This window comes from Podarcis erhardii, assembly GCF_964252035.2.
Source record: "Podarcis erhardii genome assembly, chromosome: 11".
Taxonomy (NCBI): Eukaryota; Metazoa; Chordata; class Lepidosauria; order Squamata; family Lacertidae; genus Podarcis; species Podarcis erhardii.
This window is the reverse complement of record NC_138501.1, coordinates 11,584,003-11,607,357: the sequence shown is the minus strand read 5'-3', so window position 1 is coordinate 11,607,357 and position 23,355 is coordinate 11,584,003. Positions and strand designations below refer to the sequence as shown.

Sequence of the window (23,355 nt, the reverse complement as noted above, 5' to 3'; positions counted from 1 at the left end):
TGAAGGTAATGGGGCCCTTTATATGTCCAGCTGTCCGTGGTCAACAACAAATTGTTGCTGTTTTTTGTGTTGAATATATGCTATATGGCAATTTATGGACCTAATAGGTATCTAAAGCCATTTGCACATGTTGCCATGCGACCAGTCCATGCAGAATGTAGGCACCCTATATATAGAAACAAGCAAACCAGTGATATTTTAGGGAGCAGGCTAGCAGGCAGGGCCCATTATTACATCATAGGAGCCTACACAACACAAAACATTGTTGCTGTATGTTGGTTTTATTTTATTTGTTTTTCATCTTCTACAGTGGTACCTCGGGTTACAGACACTTCAGGTTACAGACTCCGCTAACCCAGAAATAGTACCTTGGGTTAAGAACTTTGCTTCAGGATGAGAAAAGAAATTGTGCGGCAGTGGCAGCTAGACACACTGCCTGGAAGTGCTCCTTTCAAACTAATCCTAGCTACTTAACTGGCTCTTCCAACAAAGCGTGTAGGGCTGTAAACAAATGTAACAGAATTCATCCCAGAGAGCACGCTGTTATTAAGTGGCCTGTCATTATATTAATAATTGCTCTTTGAAATGGCAAGAGCAGTTTGAGCTTCCCTTCCAAGCCACAGTGTCTTCCTTAAGTGGCTTTGTTTTGGGTTGTTATTGTTGATGTCAGCAATGTGTCTTCTGCAAGGACACCATGTCCCAGCAATAGGGTGAGGGAGTTCAGTAGGTAGTTGTGGAATTAGTTGTCTGTCACATTTTTAAGGACATCATGTTCTGGGCAGCTACATGACCCATAATGTGCTGTTTCACAAGATAAGGTGTTTGAGAGACATAAACAGGAAGGGATATTAAATGTTAGGTACTGCTGTTGCCTATCCAGAGATCCAGCCGCCATTTTGTTTTTGTTTTTTGGGGACGCCATTTTCCATCTAAGATGTCCATCAGAATGGCACATTGGAGGCCTGGGGAAGAATGGTTACCTGTTCAATTTAGTTTTGAAAGAGGTGCGGTAACATGGAGAACGTGCCCTCCAAAATCTGTCTAGTGAAAATAGTCAACAACAACAACAACAACAACTTTGTTATTTATACCCCGTCCATCTGACTGGGTTGTCATACCTCGGGTTACAGATGCTTCAGGTTGTGTGTTTTCGGGTTGTGCACCGCATCAAACCTGGAAGTACCGAAACGGGATATTTCCGGGTTTCGGCACTCGCGCATGCGCAGAAGCACTAAATCGCTCTTTGCGCATGTGCAGAAGCACCGAATCGCAACCTGCTCGTGCGCCGACACGGCACTGCGGGTTGCGAACGCGCCTCCTGCACGGATCACGTTCACAGCCCGAGCGTCCGCTGTATTGTCATTATGGTTTGATTTTGTAGTTTTAAACAGTTTAGAAGCCACTTTGACATATTAACAGTATATTAAATAACAACAACAACAACAACAACAACAACAACAACAACAACAACACATTTTGCATACAATACATGTGCTCTGCCATTGAGGCAATATCATAGTGGGAACTTGCTTATCACAAACCTGGATGACAGTGGCCATATATTGTTTTTGAAGTTGACTTGTCATGCATTGGACTTTTCTGTATTTATTACTGCTGCCAGTTGCTTCAAGACTTTGTGTGTGAAAAGCAACGCACAAATTAAACAAGCAGTCAAACAATGCTTCTAGCTGGTAAATAATCACGAGCCAATCTACATCTTCAGAAAATGCATGTAGCAGGGTCCTCAGAATAACAATGGTGGCAAGTCTTTATGTGTACAGGATTAAATACCTCCTCAGCCACTGAAAACTAGGATGCGACCAAGAAAAATTCTGGTTTAGGTTTCTCCTTGATATGCTTATTTTTGTGCGTTCAGACAGTATTAATATGTCTGGGAAAGCATTCCAACTTGCGACTTCCCATCTGTCTTCTGAAGTAGTTCGGTCAGAAGAGGCTTGTTCCACATGGCAGAGACCAGCTGTCATTTGAGTTTGTCCTCTCCTAGAATTGTCTCCATCAGCCGCCATTCCACCTGGTTCCATCTGATGGAGAAGCAACACAGAGAGGCCCATACTTCTGACCTGCCTGGGGCCGACTACCAACTACCATTTGGATTCCTCCTCTAAGAACTCTCCATCTATCTATCTCACCATTCCATTTAGTCATTATAACAATTGTGTAAGAACTGATACCTGAAACCGGAGGCTTTTCTCTTGGGCATGGTCGGCCAATTGGTACCAAAGAAAGATAAAACCTTTTTTATGTACGCAACCACAGCAGCAAGAATTCTCCTGGCAAAGTATTGGAAGATGCAAGAATTACCTACTCTGGAAGAATGGCAGACGAAGGTGACTGAATTTATGGGACTGGCAGAGATGACCGGCAGAATCCGTGATCAAAGGAGAGAGACGGTGGAAGAAGACTGGAAAAAATTTAAACTATATCTTAAGAACTGTTGCAAAATTTCGGACTGATAAAATGTTAAGGGTCAAGAAATAAAGAACTATAGCTGTAAATAGTTAAGTTAAGAAAATTTTGAGGGAAACGAAATATTGAAAAGGAATGAAGGATTGCTAAAAATTTCTGAAACAGGGGTGCAGTGAAGGGGAGGCGTGGGGAAGTCATGTGTTGTTTATTTGTGTGTTTTTTGGTTTTATGAAAATTAATAAAAATTATTTTTTTTAAAAAAAAGAACTGATACCTGAATTTGCTTCTTTTCTTCTTCCTTCCTCGTTCATTATTTCTTTTGTAATGATTAATTGAGGTTGAATCCTAACAAGTACTGTTTTGGGGGGACAGGGGGCGGGCAGGTTTGGAGGACTCCTTGGTCCTGAATGGGGTAACTGTGCCCCTGAAGGACCAGGTGCGCAGCCTGGGAGTCATTTTGGACTCACAGCTGTCCATGGAGGCGCAGGTCAATTCTGTGTCCAGGGCAGCTGTCTACCAGCTCCATCTGGTAAGCAGGCTGAGGCCCTACCTGCCTGCACACTGTCTTGCCAGAGTGGTCTAGTTATATCCTGCTTGGACTACTGCAACGCACTCTATGTGGAGCTACCTTTGAAGGTGACCTGGAAGCTACAACTAATCCAGAATGAGGAGTTAGACTGGTGACTGGGAGTGGCCGCCAAGACCATATAACACCTGAAAGATCTTCATCGGCTCTCAGTACGTTTCCGAGCACAATTCAAAGTGTTGGTACTGACCTTTAAAGCCCTAAATGGCCTCGGTTCAGCAAACCTGAAGGAGCGTCTCCACCCCCACTGAGGTCCATCTCCAAGGGCCTTCTAGCAGTTCCCTCACTGCGAGAAGTGAGGTTACAGGGAACCAGGAAGAAGGCCTATTCGGTAGTGGCACTCGCCCTGTGGAACGCCCTCCCATCAGATGTCAAGGAAATAAACAACTACCTGACTTTTAGAAAGCATCTGAAGGCAGCCCTGTTTAGGGAAGTTTTTTGATGTTTTATCGTGTTTTTAATATCTTTTGGGTGCCACCCAGAGTGGCTGGGGAGGCCTTGGCAGATGGGCAGGGTATGAGTAATAAATTATTGTTGTTGTTGATGTTGATGATGATGATGGTGAGCATTTGAATTCTTACAGCTGAGCAGTCTTTTACAAGTGAGACCTGCAAGGAAATGTTGCAGCATAGAACACTGCTGATCAGGTTCCAGCCAGACAATTATGCCCTCTCCCTGATACTCCATTCCATCACCCACCACATATAGTCAATGTTCTGTGGTCATGGAGCATTCTCCTTTTAGGCTGGTCACACTTCCTACTTTACAGAGGACAGTCCTCTATTTGGAAGGTTGGTTTCAAGATAAGGACCCTAAGAAAAGAAAGTAGGGACCTAGAAGTTGCCTGGCACTGTTGGTTAGCTCCTGGACATCAGTCTTCCCTAATTATGGCAAGATGGACTGCATTTCTATTTAATTGGTGGTTATTATTTCTATATTTGCATCTCCACATATGGGCATTTGCTGCAAACTTGTGTCCACTTTTTTGGAGAATTACAAGTGATGACATTAGATCCATCCTTGTTGGGCTGTTTGGGTCACATACACAACCCCCCCCCTCTTATTTCTGTTTCTCTCAAACTTTTTGCACTTCTGCAGCAAACATGCAAATACCTCCCTCTTGTTGGCTCAGTTTTTGCTACACCAAGTCTGGCACTCAGAGACTGAGTTCATTATTAGCATACAGGATTTAGCTAGTTGACTGCTTGATGTCCATGTGACTGTAGTGTGAGCCCCTAGCTGCCTTTGTTTGGCTTCCCTGCCAATTTTTCTGCACCTTGCACTGTCGTATACATGCCTGCCCCCAAATGACAATGGAGCATCACATGTAAAACGGCATAATTAATACACTGGAAAATTAATTACGCTTATGCTCGCCGAAGGGATTTGTTCTCGGTAACATGATTCTGAATAATCGCCCATCTTGGGCATTCAGACTCAGTGCGGTTTGCAGTCAAAGGCAGCTATTAGAAGCTCTCCCGTCACTAACGTGTCATCTTTTCAGGGCCGCACCATATGGGCAATAATAACTTAAATGGATTCTAGCAGATGTCAAACACACACTGCACGGCTTGGAATGCATGGCTAGGCCTAGGCTGTTTGGATAATGCCTTAATTAAGATGTTTTGCCTCCTTGAAACCGTAGATGCTGGGCATAGACACAAAGGAGGTGACAGCAGTTGACATCACAGGGGTTGGTTGTTTGGGGCTGATAATTGATTTGCTGAGACTGTAGAAGTATGGTGAGAAATCACCGCTTTCTGTTGAAAGCACGATTTTCCTTGACAGTCCATTTAAAAAGCATCCTTAGTCCCCCCCAGCCCTACATAGCTGCATGCTCTTCTTTTTCATTCAGATTTATTATGTAGCGAGGTTCCTATGATATATCATCAGTCAATGCGACATAGCATCAGGTAGACCCTGGACAGCACCGCAGCACTTTCGGCTCTAGAAAAATCGACTTTAAATATTATAGCTCTAGGAACACATAGAGTACTCCCATCCAGAGTATTCAGTGCCAAGAATCTGCAGCCAAATAAGTGGCCTCTTTTTGTTGTTTTTGTTTTGTTTTTTAAGTTTTTATTTATGCTTTTCAAGTTTATGCATTTCATTAGTTTTACAATCAATTTAACATTTCAAAGTTTGACTTTCTTCCCCCACTTTCTACAGTCCCTTAAATTTATTTTTTAATATCTTCTGCATATGCAAATTCATTTAATTTGCTCATTTAATTGTCTACTTTAAATATACACTCTTATGAAACTGCAGGTTATTACAATAATCCTGCTAATGTTTTTATCTCTTTAAAATTTATCTGTAAATATTCAATAAACCATTTCTGTTCTTTTACAAAAAAGTTTGTTATCTTGATTTCTTATTCTTCCGGTAGGTTTCACCATTTCTGCATATTCTGTAAGTTTTTGTTTCCATTCTTCCTTTGCTGGGACTTCTGCTTCTTTCCACTTTGGGGCAAGTAGCATTCTTGCTGCTGTAGTAGCATATATGAATAAATTTCTGTACAATATAGGTAGTTCTGTCCCTATAATTCCCAAAAGAAAAGCTTCTGGGGTGTTTTTTTACAAAAGTTATTTTGAACATCCTTTTCCATTCATTGTATATCATTTCCCAGTAAGCCTTAACCTTACTACAAGACCACCACATATGATAAGAAGAACCTTCTTTCTCTTTACATTCCCAAAACTTGTTTGATTTAGATTTATACATTTTTGCCAGTTTACTCGGTGTTAGATACCAATAATATATCATTTTCAAATCATTTTCTCTTAAACCATAACATGCTGTAAATTTTATATCCATATTCCACAATCGTCCCCACGCTTCCATGGCCCCTTTGTCTTGAACCAATCAGTAAAACCATTTGTTTTTCTTCCCTTTACCTACTTTGTCCCACTTTTTTTAGTCAACTTTCCTAGAACTTTTCTTCCCCTCCCCCTTTGGCTTACAAACCTTGCTGATGTCAGGGACTGTGAACTTTTATTCTAAACCCTCTCTTTCTGGTGTGCTAACTCGGGGAGGAGGTCGAAGGTACCTTGGCCCCCTCAATATTTGTTTTAAGGCGGGTGGGGCCTCTCTATCTTGCGTCAGTCCTGCGCATATTGTGCGTGTGTGATGTCACAGGTCGAGTGACCGGCTCCTCCAGAGTGCCTATGCCTCTGTCGCACACACATGATGCATACTGGGACCCCACAATCTTAGCGCCTCTGCTCCCTATTTTTAGACCCTGTCACCTTGGTTCTGTATGTATCTTTTTTAATTATTATTGATACAGCAAGAAAAGAAGAGAAAACACAAGTAACAAATTACATGCAGGACTAACCATGGACACATAATTTTCTTAACAAATGATAAAACATAAATTGGTCTTAAGACTAAAGACCCAATATTCCATATTTCGATTTCATATTGCTTATTGCCAATACACACTTTTATCATAATTACACTTTTTCTTAATATATCTTAATTCTTATATCTACCTTGCAACTATTACTGAAGTTCCTCGAATGCTGCAACAGAGTTTAAACTACTATATTTATATTTTAAATATTCTTTGAAAACCTCCCATTTTGAGACAAATTCCTGTTTCGATTTATTCTTTGTTTTTTCTGATAGACCGTCTAATTCAGCATATTCTGTCAGCTTTTGGATCCAATCTTGTATAGAGGGAATTTCATTACTCTCTCCCCTTATCTTAAAATCCTCCATCTCCATCACCTATCCAGATTTTTCTCCCTCAATCTATTGTCCATTCTCTAACTCCAGCCACCTTTCCTCTGGGATCCATGCCCTTCCCCCGCTCCATGAACATTCCATGCCATCACAGCAGCTCAACCAATTAGATTTAGGGGTTCTATAACTGTGATTCAACACTGACATTAAAAGACAAACTATCTTGGGGGCAGCTAGACACAATCCAGAAAAAAGTAAAGCTAATACCTACCCACAATCTTTCCTTGTTACAAACTGTTGGGAAGCCAAGGCAATCAATGCCTATTCTTTTGTCAACAGCTTCATCCTGCTATAAATTTTAGGGAAATTGGTTTCTTACTCACTTAATCTAATAACCCATCAGTAGTTAAGACATATTTTTTCACTGCCTACTTGGACTCAGATGCACAACTGAAATAATTTTACAGACACGTTGGGGGTGTATTATTAGTTCCTACACAGATACTTATTTCCTTGGGAAGCCCACAGACAGCGCAACAATTTAGATTCAAATGCAATAATCTCTTAATCACAGAAACTGGAGTTCAGATGGTATAAACTGAGCTCAAGGGAAAATTTGGAAGAAATAATATGTGCATATTGACACATTTCATAGCAACAGCAATCTGTGGAGGCAAACAAAAGTCCCAATCTACACCAAGATTGATAGTGTTTCACTTCTGCATATGAAGTATTTAGGGGAAGATGGCGGTCTATCAGTTTAATAACCTGCCAAGGGGATTACAATAAAAAATGTTAGTGTTCACCTGCATCTGTTCTGGGCCCTGGCATTGCTAACAACCCCAGGTATCCCCCTCCACCCCCTCAAAGGGAAGGCATTTGGAAAGTAATAATAATAATAATAATAATAATAATAATAATAATAATAATAGGGGTGTGTGCTTTGCTTTAAATGTATGAGTGTGTTTGCAGCCAATGTTTATCTGTCAATTCTTGCAGTACGTTCCCATGTAATTTGACCAGCATGATTAGAATATTCATCTCCAAGATTTAACATTATTTTCCTTCAGGCTCTTACTGCTCTCTGATTCCAAATGGCATCCTCTGAACTGAAAATCCTTACCACCATTACATATTATACTGTCTGTTGTATTTTCCTCCCAAGAAACAGATTTATATCTCCATTTCTCAGTAGGACATGATCTGATTTTGCCAAGAGATGTTATTCAATACTAGGGCACAATAAATACATATTATATGAAACAGCACAAAACATTGGATATGCAATGTGTTCTTTGGTGTTTGTTGGTGATCTGATACCTATCAAATTTCTCCTATGAGGATAGTAATAATAAAAAACAAACATGTATCTTTCTTAACAGGTATATGAGACCATATCTTTCAACTTGTTGCATTTAATATTAATGTATAAATTAATATTTATCTCCCTCCCTCTCTGTTAGATAAAGGTACTTGAAACATCAGATATATATCCTCCAACAGCACAAATGAAGAACTAATTTTCAGCTTCAGAACATTAACCACTTAGGTAAGCTTGCAATCTGACCTAATGTAAGAGTCTGGAGAGTATTTAATCTCCAGAAAAGGTTTGGACTCATAATGTACTTCAAAACTCTTCAAGCCAACTGCTTAACATTCCAAAAGGCTTGAGTTAAGACAGCTCTACTTGGAGGTAGGGGTGATGTTATTTTAGGATCAGCTGTTTGGATGCTGTCCTCCTTGGACCGTACCATTTGGGACTGTGATGGGGACCTCATGCTCTGGATTCTTCCACATGTAAAAGCATAGCTGTCAACTTACAGATTTGAAAATAAAGGACCAGCAGCCTTGAAAATAAGGGATCAGCAGCCAAAATAAGGGACCTGCAGCCTCACCTGTTCCAGGCACTCCAGTCTTCCTGTCCTCCTGCAGTCTGGTCAAACTCATGCTGGTAGCTTCGAGAACACTGTCCAACCAAATTTGTAACCAGAGCTTCAACTGAATAGAATCTGAATCACATGCACCACAAGGCCTATGCAGTCTCAACTTAAGATGGCTCCCCGGCCTGGCTTTGCACTGCAAAGTTTGCAGCAGCACGTGCAACAAAATGGCATCCAGAATTCAAAAAACTCCTCAGCTTGCATTAACTAGCCACACACAATGCATGCAAGCTCCACCCCCCCAGTCGTTCTTAGGCTTCTTATTGGGTGAGCAACACAGCCAAGCAACACAGTTGGAGCTTCCCTCCTCCGTGGCCAGCAGGGAGGGAGGGAGAGGAGCTGCTTCCTTTGAAATTTAAGGGACATCATTTAAGGGACATTTAAGGGACATCCATCAATAAGGGACAGCAGCGGGACATGGCGCTGGAATAAGGGACTGTCCCTTCAAATAAGGGCCACTTGACAGCTATGTGTAAAAGCCGGCACACAAAAATGCATCCCTGCACAAGAAGACTGGACTAGTCCCTTTCTCCCTGAGATGCTTGCCTTCTGCCGGCAGGGAGGATTTGACAAAGACTTTCTGTGCGTCTTGTTGTGTGCACTTATGGGCTCTCCCTGCCCCACGCACATTTTAAAGAGTATTTCAGCTGTGCCTCTATTCTTTGGCATGCTATCTAGGTTTCTCCTTTTGTGCATGACTTTGGCAAGCAACCCGGATTTCTTAAAAAAGACAATGCTGAGATGTGTCAGGTTATTTTTAATAGTGTGCACGACGCAGCAAAATTTTCATCAACTGCGATTTGTAGCAGGACGGTGTAATATTAATAGCCCATGACAGGGCCTGTTGTCTGAATAGCATAACTGCATGATACATCTCCTGGGTGCTGAAGAAATGAAGGCATTCTTTCATAGTATGGTTTCAAAGCAGTGACCTTTTTTTCTAATCGTAAGCTTTTCTTTCAGAACCAGCTATATATCTTTAATGAGTTCACTTCGGAGAGCTGATGACATCTGGACAAGGGTTGAAACGAATTTTTCCACGATAAATCCCCCTTGGAATCACCCCCTGCAGATTACGGGATGACTGTTTGCTTAAATGCAGTGTCCAGCATTCAACGTCACTTTGACGTCTGCTAACAAGTAATGTGTCACCATATATTTAGCAGTATTTAATATCGGGTGTATATTTGATGTTAGACAGCAGGAGTGGGACCTGCAACAAAATGGAGAGTTTGGAGTGTTCCTATTCAGGGTCCCCAGTAAGGCAGCCATGCCCTTTCCTAGGATACTCCATTACTTTCCCCATGTTTGGTTTTCCCTTCCAACAGCCAGTCACTATTCCAAGCCCACAGAGCATCTTCCAACCTCATCAAAATATTTGGGGGGGTTGTCTCCTTAGGGTTCCCCCTAAAAGATTCTTCTGCTAGCCTTGGCATCTCTCTGAATGTATTGAGTTTACTAATGCATTGAGTTTGCTATTGCAGGATTTGCTCCTTCTAATGGAATTTAAAACTTTTATTTGACTCATTAAGTCAGAAGGACTTTCTTAGAATGCATCATTTCCTTTTTATACAATCCTTTTACTGGAGTTATTTAACATCAGGGATTGCTTTGCTATCATTGATATGACTGTTTACAGCCCATGCTGGTTTTGGTTTGATGAGCTATAGGATTCAAATCAATTATTTCTAAGATTTGGACTTTTAGCCATGCTTGAGTGAAGTTTGTGGCTGGAGTGTGTACATGTTACTTTTTAAATTCACTGTTATCATGATCTTCAATTCTAGGCGTTGGGGAGTCCTTTCTGACAATCAGCTATGATTTCCAAATTACTGCATGTTTGATCGGGGGGAGGGGGTCTTTGTGTCAGAGAAATAAAGAAAAAAACTGCTCTGCCAATAGAAATGGTAGATCTAAAATATATCATGAAGTAGACAAAATAATAATTCCACTGTTCAGAAAGTTCATATGGTCACCACAGCTAATTCGAAATCAAGATATCTCAAAACAGTAAAGTATTCAAAACTAGGACAGGCTCTCAGCTTGTACAATCACATTGTACACTAGCAGATCAAGCCAGCAAAATTTGCAGCCCACTGTGAGTGTGGCCAGGATTTATAATGGGGGTGGGCAAGATACCCACCTGTCATCATCCTCTGTCTGGCTCGGTTTAGCAGATTCAGAATGAAATGTCCTAACACCACTTGTTTTAAAATACTTTCATTTGACCCCAAGTGCTCTGCAAAATCTGTCAAAATCTTCAGTCCTTTGAAAACCAGGAAGTTATATAAACAAATTAATATCAGGGAGTACCTTTCATGGGTGTATTTTGCAAAATTACAAAGAACATGCCTTTTTATTTTATTTTTCTAAATTGAAGCATACCTGAAGGAGCATCTCCACCCCATCGTTCTGCCCAGACACTGAGGTCCAGTGCCGAGGGCCTTCTGGCGGTTCCCTCCCTCCGAAAAGTGAGGTTACAGGGAACCAGGCAGAGGGCCTTCTCGGTAGTGGCACCCGCCCTGTGGAACGCCCTCCCACCAGATGTCAAAGAGAAAAACAACTATCAGACTTTTAGAAGACATCTGAAGGCAGCACTGTTTAGGGAAGCTTTTAATGTTTAATAGATTATTGTATTTTAATATTCTGTTGGAAGCCACCCAGATTGGCTGGGGAAACCCAGCCAGATGGGTGGGGTATAAATAAATTATTATTATTATTATTATTATTATTATTATTATTATTATTATTATTATTATCATTATTAAGCAAGCAAGGGTGTTTGTTTGTTTGTTTGTTTGTTTGTTTGTTTGTTTGTTTGGATTTGCTGAAAACTTTTTTCAGCACCTCCTTCTCAAACCCCTCCTTTTCCCAATGCAGTTTTTCTCTACACACTCAGTAAGCATGGCCCATTGTTAAGTATTTTTTATTTATTTCCTTGATTTGGGGAGGGTCAGCTGTCCCCCTGCCCCCCCCCCCCGCTAGGCCCATGCAGCCTACCCAGCCAGATGAAGCCTACCAGTTCTACCAGGGTCCTGTAACATTCCTATTTCTGCAGTAACAGGCAGGCTTCAGATCCAGGAACATTGATCAAGTCTCCCTCCATCAGTTATTTCTCAACTTCTTAAGAGACATCTTGCTCTGAGGGGAGGAAAGGGAAAGCAGAATAGCTGGCCAGCCATTCAGCTCCAGGCTGTTTTAGCTGAGACAGTCTCTCTGTGTCCCACCAGCACTGACCTATTTAAGTACCATCATGCCTTGAGGGGGAGGAGTTCAAAGACAGAGCCGTCCATTTGTCACCCCTGCCTGAGGGATCACAATACCAGACGAGATAACAGTACCAAGTCCCTAGACAAAGCAATAAATGGGGTAAATAGCTCAGAAAATAAGACCTCAATAACCAAGAATCACTGACTTAGAATAGAGGTGGGAGAGAAATTTGACTCAGTTCACAGTTAAAGGTGAACTTACCTAATTCGCATATTCTACAGAGAGCGTGAAGATTCACACATGAATTTTGCATTTTTTGCAGTGCCCTTCTCCAGCAAAGTGACATGCATAGAAATGAATCTATTGGAGTGAAGTGTGCATAGAAATGCATACATTGTTGGAAAGTAATATACAAAATTGAACTATATTTGGTGAAATTGTTTCTGCAAAAAAAATGTGTCCATTGAACAAAATTACATATGCAACCATGTCTATGAGGAGAAATTATTGCAAAAATGCTCGTGAATTTCCATGAGGGTTGCTTTGGGTTTTTCTTTTTTCTCTTAAGCAACTCTGATGGGGAAAATGTGGAGAAGTGAACCTAAGATTGAAAAAAAAAATGAGAAAATGAGAAAAAATGAATTTGACTGATTCCTCTTCCCTAGTTTAGAAATATCTCAGCACTCTGGTAGTGTCTTGTTTTCCTGCATTTCATTGAAAGAGAAATCATAAGGAATGTCATTACTTGGTAAACCACTGAGAACTACATACCCACAAGCCAGACGGGCACACCCACAGGTCAAACACGTACCTTCATTTCAGGGAGCATTGAAAGCTTTAATGCCTTTCTGACACTTGTTTAGAACATTTCGGGCTTCTGAAACTAGGATGGGAAGGGATAGCTTATATGTAAGCTGCTTTCTTATCTTTCCTTTCCGTCCTGTGTCTAGTCAGACCAGAAAAACTGCAAAGCTGCAATGATTCACAGTAAGACAAGTCTGTTGACTTTTCGTTATTTTCACTCTGCCCTTTCCAGGCCCTCAACACTCACCAGCTAGGAAAGTTGCCCAGTGGATTTGGGACTTCAGCATCATATGCCTAGTTTGCAGTGGAGAAGGCAAGAATTCAGTGAACTCTGCAGGCTAGGAGATTCTCCAAACAGCAGCACCATCATGTACCTTACGAGCTGTAGAGCCAACCAGCATTCACCTCCTGAAATGACTGTATTGTTGCATGTTATTTTTGTATGCACCAATAGATGATACCATGCTCATTTGGTGATTTGTTTGTCTTTGTGAAGCCCAGAATAATAGTACTTAGAATTGGAAGAGCACTCCAATGCTCTTCTTGGGAATGATCTCAGTCAATAGCTCTTTGCGTAGGGGTGTGGAACCAGCATGTTTCCGAGCACAATTCAAAGTGTTGGTGCTGACCTTTAAAGCCCTAAATGGCCTTGGCCCAGTATACCTGAAGGAGTGTCTCCACCCCCAAAAACTGAGGTCCGGTGCTGAGGGCCTTCTGGCAGTTCCCTCACCGTGAGAAATTACAGGAATTCAGGCAGAAGGCCTTCTCAGTAGTGGCGCCCGCCCTGTGGAACGCCCTCCCATCAGATGTCAAGGAAATAAACAACTATCTGACTTTTAGAAGACACCTGAAGGCAGTCTTGTTTAGGGAAGTTTTTAATGTTTGATGTTTTATCGTGTTTTAATATTCTGTTGGGAGCTGCCCAGAGTGGCTGGGGAAACCCAGCCAGATGGGCAGGGTATAAATAAATCATCATCATCATCAGACCCAATGCTAAATCCTGCCCTTAAGCCCCTCTACCTAATCCTTAGGGCTCTCTCCATGTCACCCCCTCTCCCCAAGCTGAACCTCTAACTGGCTCTGCTTTTCCTTCTTCCTGAAAGGGTTTTGCTCTGCTGAAATGTGTCCTTCTGATGGTGCCTTTTGCTTGTTTGCGCGGAGGAGAATGTGTAGGTGCTTGTTGAAACTCTCCTATTGTGCAAAGCTAACATTTAAATCCATCCTTATCACAGTCATTCATTCAATGAAACATCCACTCTGCGTCGAGGCCCGTAGTAAACACACAGTAACAACACCTGACAGATTATTCTGCATAGACACTTTCACACAGTGATATGAGATGCTCTCTTAGATGAGTAACATTATTTATACTGATAGTCTCAGTGACTAGCCTACTTTCAGGAACAGAGGAAGCAGCGGTAACTGGATGTTGATGAACCATTGGGGGAGGGAAAAGAGATGGTCTTTCACATTGTTAATAAGCCAGATGTTTCAAGTTGTTGTTCACTAAGCACATGCTCTATTATCTCGCCTGCACTTCATATAATCCATGTACAGTGAAACGGAAGTGCTCTTACAGACCTGAGCTCTTATTGCATCGCAGCCAAGACTAAAAGGAGCGCGTAGGTAATTTACATGGCGACTGCTTGCCTTACAGATGCCATAAACCTTGATGCCTTTTAAATAGCTTATGTAAAAATCACACTGATTAATAATAATAATAATAATAATAATAGTAATAATAATTTATTATTTATACCTCGCCCATCTGGCTGAGTTTCCCCAGCCACTCTGGGCGGCTCCCAATCAAGTATTAAAAACAATACAGCATCAAACATTAAAAACTTCCCTAAACAGGGCTGCCTTCAGATGTCTTTTAAAAATAGGATAGTTGCTTATTTCCTTGACATCTGATGGGAGGGTGTTCCACAGGGCGGGCGCCACTACCAAGAAGGCCCTTATAAAGTACAGGAATTGGTTTAAATGTTCGGGCTCTTTTCCTGTTTGTTCTTAATAACACAATTCCCTAATGAATCCTTTAGAAACGCAACAAGTGGGGAACTGTGGCCCCTACAAACCATCTGTAACCCTGAAAGCAAATGTGAGCTAAATTGTGAATGATGACATTCAGTTCCTCCTCTTCCTTTCCCCCAAACAAAATTCACATAGGAATACCTTAAACAATCCAAGGATTTAACTGAATCTGATCAAAGGCTCAGTTGGTTTTACCAGCCTGTCCAGAAAGCATTGAACTTCATGTCTAATATATGCACAGATGCACAAAGATGCTTCATTGCTGTGCCCTAAACCTATTAAGTTCCATTGTTCCTGAGAACACTGTGTTCAGTCCCTTATTGCAAACAGATCAGTACAAAGCCCGGCTCTTTTATTCTTTTTCTTTATGGGTTGTCTTTGTATTATTGGTTTTTAATGCAGTTCAGAAATTCTGTCTCTGTGTTCAGTGTAATTACCTGTACAGCCCCCAGAATACAGTACTGTCTCTGAATGAATCACTCCCCTCTCCTGCCTTCCTGTGAAGCTCTAAAGGAATGATTATGACAGCAGCGTGAATTCAATTTGCCATTCATACATGAGCCAGAATGCTCAATCATGACAAACTTAGTCACTACTGTGCAAGGGCTGGCAAAGTACATTACACTTTCTGGCAATCATTTCTCCTGCCTTCCCTCTCTCATTGTAATTGAATAAACGCTAGGCTTCAATTTAGCCCATGTTGTTAAAACTTATTTTCATTATTGCTTCCATTCTCCACTACTTCCTCTTCCTTACAACCTGGGAAGAATGAAGATATTGCAAGCCTTGATGCAGAGCTACTTTTATATATATATCTGTTCTGGAGAACTTTTATGGCGACACCTGCCTTCCTGATAACTAGGTTATACTATATTTTGGATTTTTGATAAATGCACTAGCAATTAGCATGAACTTGCAGGATCAAGTTGTACTGTGCACAAAGGAAGCAGATAAACAGATACAGATATTCAGAACCAAGGAAACGCTGCAATTCTGGGGGTTAAATCAGGTTAAATCACATTGGCTTGTAAGAACACTATAAATGCATCCTGATCTACTACTGTACAGCTCTCTGTGTGCTCCAATGCACACATGAAATTCCCCCCTCCATTGCAGTGGCTTCATTCATTTAGATGGAAGGAGCAGATCTACACATGCAAAGAATGTGAACATCAATATGCTGCTTCTGTTGCCATGAATAGGTCAGCCCTTGTAAACGGAGAAGGGCTGAACCCATAAGAAATAGAAAAAGCAAATCCAGTCTGTAAGGGAAATGAACCAAACCACACCACTACGGGCTACAAGCTGACCAAGGGAGGAGGCCATAGAGAAACTGGGATAGCTTTCATAATTCCGGGACTATCCCTGGAAAATAGGGAATGCTTTAGACCAGGCATGTCCAAAGTCTGTTTCGGGGGCGTAATCCAGCCCGCCAGTTGGTTTAATCCAGCCCCTGTGGCAGTTTATTTCCTGGGGTAAAATTCCCAATAAACCTCAACAACTTCAGTCCTAAAAAAAGGTCAAAAATTTTGGTCAGCCCTTCACTTCATCAAATCTGGCTATCTTTGAAAAAAGTTTGGACACCACTGCTTTAGACCACAACGTGGGTGGCACTGTGTTCTAAACCACTGAACCTCTTGGGCTTGCCAATCAGAAGGTCGGCAGTTCAAATCCTCGTGATGGTGTGAGCTCCCGTTGCTCTGTCCCAGCTCCTGCCAACCTAGCAGTTTGAAAGCACACCAGTGCAAGTAGATACAGAGGTACCGCTGCAATGGGAAGGTAAATGGAGTTTCTGTGCACTCTGGTTTCTGTCACGGTGTTCCGTTGTGCCAGAACCGGTTTAGTCATGCTGGCCACATGATCTGAAAAGCTGTCTGTGGATAAACGCCGGCTCCCTTGGCCTGAAAGCGAGATGAGCGCCGCAGGCCTATAGTTGCCTTTGACTGGACTTAACCGTCCACGGGTCCTTTACCTTTTTTAAAAAACCTTATGCTTTTGGTGGCATACATTGTGCCAGTTTCTTGTCTTACCTACTCCTCCCAGTTGCTGGTACCATACATGAGAATCCATGCAACCAAAGCTTAATTCAGTTGGTGTTTGTTAGCTTTGCAACGGCAGCCTGACTCAGCTACTCCTCTGGAATGCATGCATGTTGTAAAACTGGTAGACACAGCCATGAAACCTAAAGCTTTCTTTTGTAAATAATGAAAACCAGACTCTCAGGAACCGAGACTCCAGCATGAATGAGACATACACCGAGAATACAGACATACCGTCAGGAACTGAGAACTTTGCTAAAGAGTGAGAGTACTGTACCAAGAATAAGTAGCTAAAACAAAAAAGAAAGATTTCCATTCGTCATTGCCTTTCTTTCAATAAAGTCTACACTCAACCAAACATGTAATGCAATGTATGAATATCACTTACAAAATGCAAGCTTATCTTTTGTTGCTCAAAAGAGCCTGAAGTTTCTGTAACGTAATGTGGATGTTCATATTCTGGAGTACAAAATACTGATTATGATTCTAGAATATTCTATCTGAATCCGGCAGTTCTGCTGTTTATGTTGGCAATTGCAGCTTAACTGTGGAGATGCTTCTGTGCAGTGACCTTGGGAAGACACAGAACACCCTGTGATGAAGAGAGAGAGAAAACTTGTGAGGAGAAGCTGTTATTGCTATAAGCAAATCAATATGACAACACTGCCCCTTGTTCCTAATCAAATTGTAAAGTTACAGCTGGAAAAAGAGAACTATCAGTTCTGACAGCAACAATAATACCCAAAGATTAACAGCAAAAAGTTTTTAACCAAAAGGAAGTCATTACCCTTGAACAGTTCGTACTTAAGCTGCAGTCTTAAGCAGACAAACCTGGAAGTTTGATGCACTGAAATCAATGGGAGTTAACTTCAAAATAAATGTGCTAAGAACAGGGTGTTTGTTTATGATTTCTGCTTTGCTCAGATTGATTAAGCAAGGGGGCAGTCTTTCTAATTAACTGTGGATTTATTCCACTTTAACTGTCTGATGCAACACAGCCAAGTCTTTTCCTTGGTTTGCTTGCTGGAACTGGCTGCAATCAGGTTCATGTGGCCTTCTGGATCAGGGGTCGGCAAGGTTTAGTGGCCATGGGCCGGGTCACTCCTACGGAGATCGTCTGTGGGCCAGACTGGCACCGTGTGATGCCGGAAATGGCTTCTGCACATGCTCAGACGCCGGAAATCACGCCTGTGCAGAAGTGGTTTTCGGTGTCTGGACATGCGCAGATGCGATTTCCGGCACCGCTCGGCGAGTCCCCGTGCATATAATTTGGTTGTCACTGTTAGAGAGGTGCACATGGAGGGATTGAAGGTGCCCTATTGCTATAATTAAGTCCAGAATGATCCCAGAACGCTCGGTGGCTTGTAGAGTGGCAGCGCTGGGGGGACGGGTCATTGACCACCCCAACATTCAATTCAGCAAGGCGACCCTCTCCCGCAGGGATGGCGTGCATCTTTCCAATGAGGGGAATGATGTTTGGCTGGTTGACATAACTGCAGGGATTAGGGATTGGTTGCAGGTCTGAGGGTACTGGCGGCGAGCTTTGCTCGTGTGGCGGTTAGGCATTGGCTGGGGTATTGTTATGTAGATGATGGGGGGAGGAGCGCCATCACCTCCCCCTGTTACTGAAGGGTAGTCCAGTAAAAGATTCCGGGGTGCGTGGCGCCGTCCGAAGCGTCTGAAGGAGCGTCTCCTCCCCCATCGTTCTGCCCGGACACTGAGGTCCAGCACCGAGGGCCTTCTGGTGGTTCCCTCACTGCGAGAGGCCAAGTTACAGGGAACCAGGCAGAGGGCCTTCTCGGTAGTGGCGCCTGCCCTGTGGAATGCCCTCCCATCAGATGTCAAAGCGATAAACAACTACCTGACATTCAGAAGACATCTGAAGGCAGCCCTGTTCAGGGAAGTTTTTAATATGTGACATTTTAGTGTATTTTTCATCTTTGTTGGGGAAACCCAGCCAGATGGGCGGGGTACAAATAATAAATTATTATTATTATTATTATTATTATTATTATTATTATTATTATTATGGAGGCCAGGGCCCAAGGCACGCCCACAAGCGGTGACCCCGGGGGAGTGCCTAGTTGCTGTGCATCAGCAGGGCTCCCCCTGCTGGTGTTAACCCTTCCTGGGCTTCAGGCAGACAGACTGAAGCCGGATAGTCAATTAGGACCAATGCCTAAGTCAATACCGCTCATCACCTGTAACCAATAAAGTTGTGGCCAATTTTAGCCCATTAACCTAAAGAATGGTGTCTTGTGTCTTTATTTCTACTGGTGGGAGGTGGGAACTCGCCATGCAACTGGCTGCAATCAGGTTTATGTGGCCTTCTAGATCAAGGGTCGGCAAGGTTTAGCGGCCATGGGCCAGATCACTCCCATGGAGATCGTCCGTGGGCCAGACTGGCGCAGCGTGATGCCAGAAATGGCTCCTGCACATGCCCAGAGCCGGAAATCACACCTGAGCAGAAGTGATTTTCGGTTTCTGGACAAGTGCAGATGCGGTTTCCGGCGCCGCTCAGGGAGTCCCTGTGCTGCACTGCGCCACGCTGGTTTAGCACAACACGCGGGGGACTCACCAAGTGGGTGGCTCAGTTTGGGGGCAGCTTGTGGGCCGGTGAAATGGTCTTCGTGGGCCGCATCCAGCCCATGGGTTGCACATTGCTGACCCCTGTTCTAGATGTTGTTAGACATTGATTCCCATCATCCCTGACCATTGGCCAATGGGAATTGGAGTACAACAACATCTGGAAATTCAGGGTTCTCCGTTCCTCAATCCCCATCTGCGCTATGCATTTAAAACAGTATTATACACTTCAAACAGTCACGGCTTCTCCCAAATAGTCTTGGAAACTGTAGTTTGTTAAGAGGGCTGAGAGATCCCATCACAAGGCTTCCATTTCCAGTGTGGTTTCCTCTTCCCAGGAACTCTCAGAACTGTAGCTCTTTGAGGGGAACAGGGGTCCGGGCATTTTCCCAAATGCTTCGCTTTGGAGCATATACAACACCTCCTCAACTTTCTTCCAATGCGGCTTCTCCAGAGTGACTTGAGGAGCCAATCTTCAGTGGCTGTCCCATGTCCTTTCAATCTAGTCAGCCCAAAGTGTAAGTGGTCTTCTTCTCAGTGGCTAAGACTAGGGAGACAGGGATGCTGTTGGGACCTTGGGTTGTTTACCCCCTTGTGACCCCAGACTACTACACCTCTGGTTCTGAACCAAAGGTGGAGCCTATGCAAATACAGTGGTACCTCGGGATGCAAATGGGATCTGTTCCGGAGCCCCGTTCACCTCCTGAAGCGAACGCAACTCGCATCCGCGCGTCTGCGTGTGCGCGGGTCGTGTTTCGCCACTTCCGCTCATGTGCATAACATCATTTTGACCATCTGCGCATGCACGCAGCGAAACCCAGAACTAATGCACTCCGTTACTTCCAGGTCACTGTGGAGCGCAACCTGAAAATACTTAACTTGAAGCACATTTATCCCAAGGTATGACTGTAAAGCAAAGATGTGTCCCTCAGCATGAAGAGGGCAGGCAAGGAGGGACAGAACCCATGGCCCTCTCCCACTTCCTTCTTCATAGAATTAATCATCTGATGGGATTGTTAATTGCACACAGGGGCAGACTTTGGTGACGCAAGGCCTCTGGTCTTCCATTCTGCACATGCTCAAAAGTGTGCTATGTCATAGATTTGCACCCTCTCAGCTCAGCACCTTGTGCATGGGAACTGCCTACACCACCCAAAATCTGGTGCTGATTACACAAAGGGGAATACATAACTTAGCATCTCAGATCACAACAACATATGATTTTTAATGTTGTGGTTCATAACCACATTATTTCTTTTTGGAAAAAGAAATTAAATATCAGGTGCAAGTGAAGGGGATTGTTATTAACAACAAAGTGCTTGGTGGGGGGGAGAGATTAAGTTTTCCCTCCCCAGCAGAAATCTCTATGAATTCCCCACCTGCCTGCTGGCATTTTTGTCTAGGTGGCTGCCACTCATACTGTTTCTTCCTTCAAAGGCTTTACACATGCAAGAAGAAAAAGGGCCCCACTCTCAGGTCTGTGTCCCCCCCCCCAACTGTATCTCTGATGCTTGTGGTGGCATTCCCACAACCATTCTCAGTTCCCTGGCATGTTTGTTGTATGTGACTGAAAATGCTCCTGTTGATGCTCACATAATATTTTAGGTGTAGTGCAGTGCTTCACAATATAGGTCAGACAGCTCACAACCAACAGCATAGACCCTAAGGCAGGGATAGATGTATAATAACATGTATAATATGTGAAGTGAAACAGATAGATCACAACCAACAACATAGACTCTGCGTGCATAATCTGTGGCCCTCCAGATGTTGAACTACAACCCCCATCATCCCCAACCATTAGCTATATTGACTGGGGTTTCTGGGAGCTAGAGTCCATCAACATCTGGAGGACTACCGTTTCCCTTGTCCCAGTGGCGTAGCGTGGGTTGCCAGTGCCCAGGGCTGCTGGGTGGGAAGGAGGAAAATGGACGGAGTATGCATGCACATTCAGCTGCCTAATGGCATCTGTGTGGCCCAGGATATTGCAGCCACAAAGATAAGAAAAGAAGAATCATTCTGTTGTCTGGAAAGGTCACTTCCTGGTTTGCGTAGAGAAGCCATTTTCAACAGAGCCCAGCAACAAAAGCGGACAGTTGTATTGAGGCAGCACCGGGTGTTGAAATTTTGCACCCCCTAACATTTTTGCACCTTGCCCGTGTGGCACCCCCCCCCATGCCAGGCCACTGCCAAATCCAAGCCTATGCCTTCTCTAACCCAAATCCAAGCCTATGCCTTCTCTAACCCAAAGTAATGAATCACACTCAAGTCACAATATGCTTTTGCAGGATGGAAGGTAGGATTATCTATTTTAAATAAACAGTACTTTGGTTCTTTATTTAGATTTCACACTAATGCAATATGTCCTTCAAGGAAATGGTTAGCTACAAATAAAAGAATAATAAGTTCCTCACCTGCTAATTAGAAGAAGACAGTAATAGTTTTCCTTACCTTTCACCCATATCCAGCTTCGGTGACATCTGCAAAACCATTTCTTCTCCAGTTAACGAAACTGGTCCACTCTGGATGCCTCTTTTTGGTTCCTGACTTGTTCATGGCTGGTTCAGCAGGTTCCACCTACCAAAACATTATTACAGGATACTGAGTGAGAGGAAGGAGGAAAAAAATTTGTTATCTGGCAGCATTAAAGCGTGTATGTCAAAGATTGTGAATATTTGCTGCACATTCATTGAAGAGGTACATGAGATTGGGGACATTTGGGGCTAAAAGACAATGTTTTGTTTTTCAAGGGGAAAGCGGGGGAAACAGATTATCATAATTATCCAAATTATGATGAGAGCTGAGGCACTTCATGTGAATAATATCACTTCTTGTGTCTGTTAAATAAGGAGGCAAGGGAGTTCAAAGACCCAAAAGCAACTCTAGTGGGCGGGAAAGAAAGTCTGGGAAATTATGTAATGAGAAAGTCTACATGAATTTGACTGGAGAGCAGAGGAGGCTGCTTTTGAGTTCAATCCTGTAACAATTGTCATATTTGCTAGCTTTTACTTCAACAAACCCAAGGAGACTACATTCAGGCTTTGTCTACTTCCTGTCAGGAGGCTTCCAGTGACTCTACCAAGTGACTGGCCTGACCAGAAATTGACAACATTACATTGGAGGTGATGTTGTGCTGTTGGTGCCTTGATTCAAGTCACTGGACACAGCTTCCCCAACAAGTTTGAACTACAACCCCCATCATCCCTTACAATTGGCTAAGGGCTGATGGGAAATGTAGTCCAAAACATCTGGAAAGCACCACATTGGCGAAAGCTGGTCTACTGTGCTGGCTGCTGGCATGTGAATATGTGTATGTACATATGTTTGGCTAAAATATGAGTTGTATTTTATTGTCCCCTTGTTTGTTTGTTTTTGTTTGTTTATAAATCATCTACAACCTTACTTGTTCACTCAGACTGAGATGATTGTTCTCACCAGGCATCAATCAGGCTGCCCGATGGCAGGTTCCTTGACATATGAAAGGCCTGTGAAGTATAACCAATAAGTCTGTAGTTATTTTTTATTCCCCCCTCAGCCTATGACTAATCTTTTGCTCCTACAAATTGTTTGCTCTCACATGCCACACTCCAACAACAGACCTGCCAAGTGTCCCCATTTTCCAGGGATAGTCCCAGATTTACAGAAGCCATTCCTGTTTCTGATTTGATCCTGGAATGTCCTGTTTTTCCCTCAGGACATCACTAATTTCATCAGGGAAATGTTGGAGGGTATGGTAGAGAATCCCTATTTTCATTGGAGAAATGTTGGAGGGTATGGAGTTATGTGACCGCCCCCCCCCCCAGCGCCAAGAAGCTAAGTAACAGTAGAACTGTTATGTACTGACGTTATCACCCTGGGCCAGCAGGGGGATACTGTAGATAGTTATGCAAATGAAGGATCGAAAGTGACATTTAGTGATTGGATAGCTTTAGAAAGTTGCAACATTTACTTTGTTCTGGAGCTCTATATAAGCAGGCTGACTGAGCTCCTCAGTTCAGTTCTGTTCCAGCTTACAAATAAAGAGCTGCTTTGGAAGAATCGC

General features: G+C 42.9%; 1 long non-coding RNA gene across 2 annotated transcripts; it reads right to left on the bottom strand.

The window, feature by feature from the left end:
- Positions 1-5,253: 5,253 nt before the first annotated feature.
- On the bottom strand, positions 5,254-22,764 carry LOC309352230. Of its 2 annotated transcripts, XR_014161171.1 has the most exons (4): positions 22,725-22,764; positions 21,728-21,890; positions 17,116-17,319; positions 5,254-5,501 (listed from the first exon to the last, which is right to left on the bottom strand). It is a non-coding gene; the product is annotated as an uncharacterized lncRNA (long non-coding RNA). The 2 variants fall into 2 exon arrangements; XR_014161172.1 differs by lacking the exon at positions 5,254-5,501 and having other exon boundaries at positions 17,037-17,319.
- Positions 22,765-23,355: the final 591 nt, after the last annotated feature.